Below are 6,000 nucleotides of genomic sequence, written 5' to 3' on the forward strand. Positions count from 1 at the left end.
TAAGTTGGTAAAGTTCGGGAAAGAAAATAAAAATGTGCATCGGCAAATTAAGGACTTACTGATTGACCTCCCAGGACTGATGGAGCGGGTAACTATAAGATACAAGGACGATACAAATAAACCAACCGAAATGGAGCAAAAGTTTGAAGCCTACAAAAAGGAGCAAGAAGAAAAGATCAGGAGACTAGAACAGGAAATTAAGGAACTTAAGACACTGCATAAACGAGAGACTGGAGAGAACCAACTTTTCAAGCTTGACGATCAGATGATTAACAGCTATGACGACTTCTCGAAAGTTTCAAGCATGGACTGGACGCAGGATAGTTACAAAAGGACAAAGATAGGCCATGGAGACATCTTTCTGAGAACCACCGACTGTACAGTCTACTTCTGTGATGAGAGGGAGAAAGCACACTCGAGGCTGACAAGAAGGGTGCTAAGCCGATATCCAGAAGTGACTAAGAGCGAGAAGATGGCATGCGCAGGAGGAGCATACGTGACGGTGGAACGAGAAACCACCATCAAAACAAAAGAGGGGAGACAGACAGACAAAACGAGTGCTGTGATCATGTTCCATGATGCGACCAAACAGGACGGCCGAAGTCAAAAGGACATGTATGAGCTCCTGTCCGAATTAACCAAAATAGTGGAAGAGATGGGAAACAAAGAGCTGACTATTATAAAGCCCCAAGGAATCGATACAGGTGTAATAAGAAAGATGTTAGAAGTACTGTTCCGTGGAAAGGACATCGAATTAGAATTAAGGACACCTAAAAAAGGAGAAAACACAAACAATACGGAAACAAGAAAACGGGACGAGGTAATAGTCATAGAAGGAGGGACAACTACTTATGCGGACACCGTAAAGAGGCTAAAAGAAGGAATAAAAGGGACCGCATCCCTAGAAAACATAAAAGGTGTAAAAAAGACAGCCAAGGGACAAGTACTGGTAAGAGTGATGGGAAATATTGAGGAGATGACTGGAAAAATAAGAGAAATGATGCGAGATAGAAAGGTAAGAAGAACTGGGGGGAGCAAGAAAAAAGTATTACACATAAAAGGAATGGACAGCTCGGTGGAAATGGAGGAAGTAAGGGAGGACTTAAAGTCGACAAACTTGATAAAAAAAGTGGACAGCTTGGAGATAAGATCACTGAGACCGATGGGCGGTGGAAACCAGACGGCAACGGTGATCCTGGATGAAGAGGATGCAGGAAGGTTGCTTGCGGGTGGTAAGGTAAGAGTAGGGCTCAATATATGCCACATATATGAAAGAATAGAACTGCTGAGATGTTACCGGTGCTGGAAATATGGCCACAAAGCGGATAACTGCGACGGCGAGGATAGGAGTAGGGCATGTAGGAGGTGTTCGGAAGCGGGCCATATGGCCGGAGATTGCGTAAATGAGCAATTCTGTCCCCTGTGTAATAAAAAAGGACACACAGCTGGCACCAGTGGATGCTCACTCTTCCGGGAGGCATTGGAAACCGCGAAGCGAAGACTAACCTATAAAAAAAATGGTTTTTAAAGTGTTACAGATAAATATAGACCGAGGGAAAGCCGCGCACGACCTACTTCTGGCAACTGCGAGCAGTATGAGCGCGGATCTAGTGATGCTATCTGAACCCAATAGAAAATTGGCAAAAGCTGCTGGATGGGAGTGTGACACCAGGGGAGATGCAGCCCTAGTTCTTCTTAATAAAACACTGACGGTTTCTGAAATTTATAGGGGGAAGGGATTCGTTGGGTTCAAGATGAAGCACTTTGCCGCGTTCAGCTGTTACATCTCTCCCAACTGCAGTTTTGAGGAGTTCAAAGCAGACGTCGATGAGCTTTGGACACTACTAAAAAAACAAAAGACACCGATCCTAGTGGCAGGAGATTTTAACTCTGCATCGAGAGCGTGGGGCAGTAAAGCAACCAACAAAAGGGGCCACTACCTGTTGGAAATGGTGGCGGACCTTGACATTGTCATCATGAATGAAGGCGTGACCCCAACTTTTGAAAGAGGAGACAGAACATCTAGGCCCGACATCACCATGGCCTCTGAAACGCTGGCAGGCAAGATTAGTAATTGGCAAGTGCGCGACGAGGAGACAATGAGCGGACATAAATATATAGCCTACGAGATAAAGCATGTATTGCCTCTATCCCAGTGCCATGCACAGATGAAAAGGTGGAACCTCCAAAGGCTGGACGTAGATAAGTTCAGTAAAAGCCTGAAAGGAGCGCAGATCTCGACTCCCATGGAACTGGTGCAGGCTACGACGGCAGCGTGTGATGCTTCTATGCCAAAGCAAAACAACCGCAAGAAAAAAGGAGTCTACTGGTGGAACAAGGAAATTGCGGAAGCAAGGAAGGAGTGTTTGAAATGCCGAAGGAGGTACACAAGGAATAACAAAAAGCTAGGAAAAGGGAAAGACAGGGAAAATAACGAAGAAAATGAACACAAAAAGCAGTATAAGGAAGCGAAACTGGAGCTACAAAGACGAATATGGAAAGCGAAAGACGATAAATGGAGGGAAGTGTGCGAGGAAGTCGACAATGATATATGGGGACTGGGATACAAAATAGTGTCAAAAAAGCTACGCGGAAACTCACCGATAAATATGGGCATGGCACAAATTCAAAGCATAGCTGATGGCCTCTTCCCGGAACACATAGATTTCGAACGGAAAACGAAACCGTCACAGGAGTTCCCAGAGGTGACCGAGGAGGAGATCATCCAACTAAAAGCTCGCATAAAGCTCAGGAAAGCCCCAGGGCCCGACCGGATTCCGCCGGAGATAGTGACTCTAGCAGTAGCAGTAATTCCAGACAGGATAAGGCTTGTGTTGCAGAAGGTGCTGGAGTCTGGCGTCTTCCCCAACAGCTGGAAAACAGCCAGACTAGTCCTGCTAAGAAAACCAGGCAAACCCGCTGAAGATCCTGCGGGGCACAGGCCGCTATGTCTACTGGACTGCTACGGAAAGCTGCTGGAGTCGCTGATCCTAGGCAGAATAGAAAAACAACTAGTACAATCGGACTGTTTACAAGATTCGCAGTACGGGTTCAGAAAGGGGAGGTCCACAGTGGATGCAGCCAACAAGCTACTTGAGATAGCGGAAGACGCGAGACGAGGAACCCACCGCACCAGAAGAATCTGCGCAGTAGTGGCCCTCGACGTCCGTAATGCTTTCAATTCTGCATCGTGGGAGCTCATCCTGGAGGAAATGGCTGCAATAGGTATGCCTCAATACATCTATAATATCATAAACAGCTACCTCCAGGACAGATGCATCATACTGACAGACGCTGAGGGAGGGGTCGTAGTGAAAAAGGTTACCGGTGGTGTTCCGCAGGGGTCGATACTGGGCCCCACGCTGTGGAACATACTGTATGATGGGGTACTGCGCCTCGAACTGGGGGATGGGGCACAATTAATAGGCTTCGCGGACGATTTAGCTCTGGTGGTGTCAGCAAAGAAGGAAGCAGAACTAATGGCAATAACGAATGTAGCCCTACAAAAGATCAGCGCTTGGATGAAGCAAAAGCGGCTACACTTGGCCCCAGAAAAGACCGAGGCAATTGTGCTAAGTGGGCGAAGAAAGCTTAGCGAGATTTGCTTTACCCTCCAGGGCGTCAGGGTGGTTCCAACCGACAAACTGAAATACCTCGGGTTTTGGTTTGACAAAAGTCTGAAGTTCGGCAAACACATTGAAGAAACAACTGGTAAAGCCGAAAGACTGACGACCGCCCTTGGCCAAATCATGCCCAGGAAAGGAGGGCCGAGGTCGAGCAAGCGCAGACTATTGGCGTCCGCAATACAATCTGTGATGTTATATGGAGCACCGGTGTGGGCAAAGGTAATGAATGTAGCGAAGTACAGGAACATGTATAGCAAAGTGCAACGACAGCTGGCAATACGCATCTGTGGAGCTTACCGTACCATATCGCTAGACGCCGTCTTGGTGATAGCGGGCCTGATACCGATAGAACGGCTAGCAAAGGAACGGCAACGCTACTACCACGAGGGGACAAGAACGAGAGAAGAGGAAAGAGCACATACAATAAAAGAATGGGAACGAGACTGGCAGAAGGAGGGAAAAGGTAAGTGGACTCGTACAATCATACCCAACCTTAGGCTCTGGATGGAACGGAAACATGGCGAAACCGACAGACTGCTGACACAGGCCCTAAGTGGGCATGGAGTTTTCAACACTTACCTGCATTCAATAGGGAAAGCAGAAAGCGCAAGTTGCCCATACTGCGAACATGTTGATACACCGGAACATGCCCTATTTCAATGCATAAAGTTCACAGAACTAAGAGGGAAAACGGAGGGAAGTGACGGAAAGGTGACTGTGGAAAACCTGATGGTGAGAATGATCCATAGTAAAGAAGAATGGGATAAATATGCGGGAATGCTCAAAGAGATAATGAGAGTGCGGGAAAAGGACGAAAGACTAAGGCAAGAATCTATCTATAATAATATATAATAATCTATAAGAATTTAAAAAATAATCTAATAATCTAATAATCTATAATAATAATATAAAGACAATATATAGACATACAAACCTATAATAATATAAAGATAATATAAAGACAAAAGCCTCTCTGAAGGAATGCTCAGGCGGTTCTAGAGAGGACAGGAGAACAAACGGAAGGGGGTTTTAGTCCGTAGGATGCTGAGCCACCTTCTCAGTAGAGTCGGGCATGCCATCTGGCCCGGGCCTTTTGGTATCCATGAGGATTTCCCCCTACCGACGCAAAAAAAAAAAAAAAAAAAAAAGGTTAGGTTAGGTTAGGTTAGGTTAGGTTAGGTTAGGTTAGGTTAGGTTAGGTTAGGTTAGGTTAGGTTAGGTTAGGTTAGGTTAGGTTAGGTTAGGTTCCCGGGACCTGGGCGGGCCCCCCGGCGCGCACTCAGCGTGGCCGGGGGCTCCGTCTGTGGGGGAGTTTTGCTGGACTTCCACCGGGCGCGTCCGTAGGTGGCGGATAACGGGCTTCTGGGAGCAGTCACACTCCCAGGGGTATCGCTCCTTCTTTCTCGTCGTGTCACGGCGGGGGAGATTGAGCGACGCGGACCAAAACCAGCACGGGGGGTTCCGGGCTCTCCACGCCCTTCACTGGCTGAAGGGTGTTTCTTCTGGGGATGCCCGGGCCTCCTCGTTCCCATTTTCCCCCTTCGTTTTATCTTGCCCTTTATGTTATTTTGTTTTATTTTCTGTTTGTATTGCCTTCTTTTGTTTTATTTGTCTTATTGGTTTTACTTTTTCTTTTTTCATCTTTTTGTTTTGGGGCCACGTCCGAACTATTTTCGGCGTGACCCACCGGAGGTGGCGGGCCGCTCTTGGTCTGCCTTTGTCGTTGAGAAAGCGAGCCGGCGTTGTTTGCGCTTCTTCCGGCCGCTGGTCGCCATGTCCCCGGCTGCACAGCTACAGGGGAACGCCCTCCAGAGGGGGGTACCGGTATACCGGCGTGGCTGCGTGGATTGGTGCTCACTCGAGCGTAGGGCGGTGGTCTGTCGTGCTGCTCGTTGCACTCGATGGACTGCCGGCCAACCCGTAATCCTCACCGTGTGGGGGACGGGGGCCGCTGCCGCGAGGTACGGGGCTGCGAGGACGTAAACCTCTATAAAAAATACCCCAATCTTAAGCTCTGGCGCCCGGCGATGGGATGCATGGCTGGTGGGAGACCAGTCGCGAGGGCGTCCCAGGGGACCGTACCCCTGGCTAATAAAAACAGGAACTAACATAATGAAAAAATGTCCAGTTATAAAGAAGAATTACCCCAGGAGGGTACCTCCCGCTCCGCGGGGGGAGAATCCCTCCGTGCGGCCGAGCGATCGGCCGCACGCTGCCCCTCGTCTTCTGGGGGGGGCAATAACTGTTCGAAGAGGTCCGTGAAGGACGGTGGTAGGGTGTCCGCGAAGGACGGAGAAAACAAAGAACGTCGAGGAGGGTCCGTGAAGGACAACGAAGCAGCAAACGTCTTGTCGGACGATAGCATGGCGACGGC

This window comes from Bombyx mori, chromosome 13 (genome assembly GCF_030269925.1).
Source record: "Bombyx mori chromosome 13, ASM3026992v2".
NCBI lineage: Eukaryota > Metazoa > Arthropoda > Insecta > Lepidoptera > Bombycidae > Bombyx > Bombyx mori.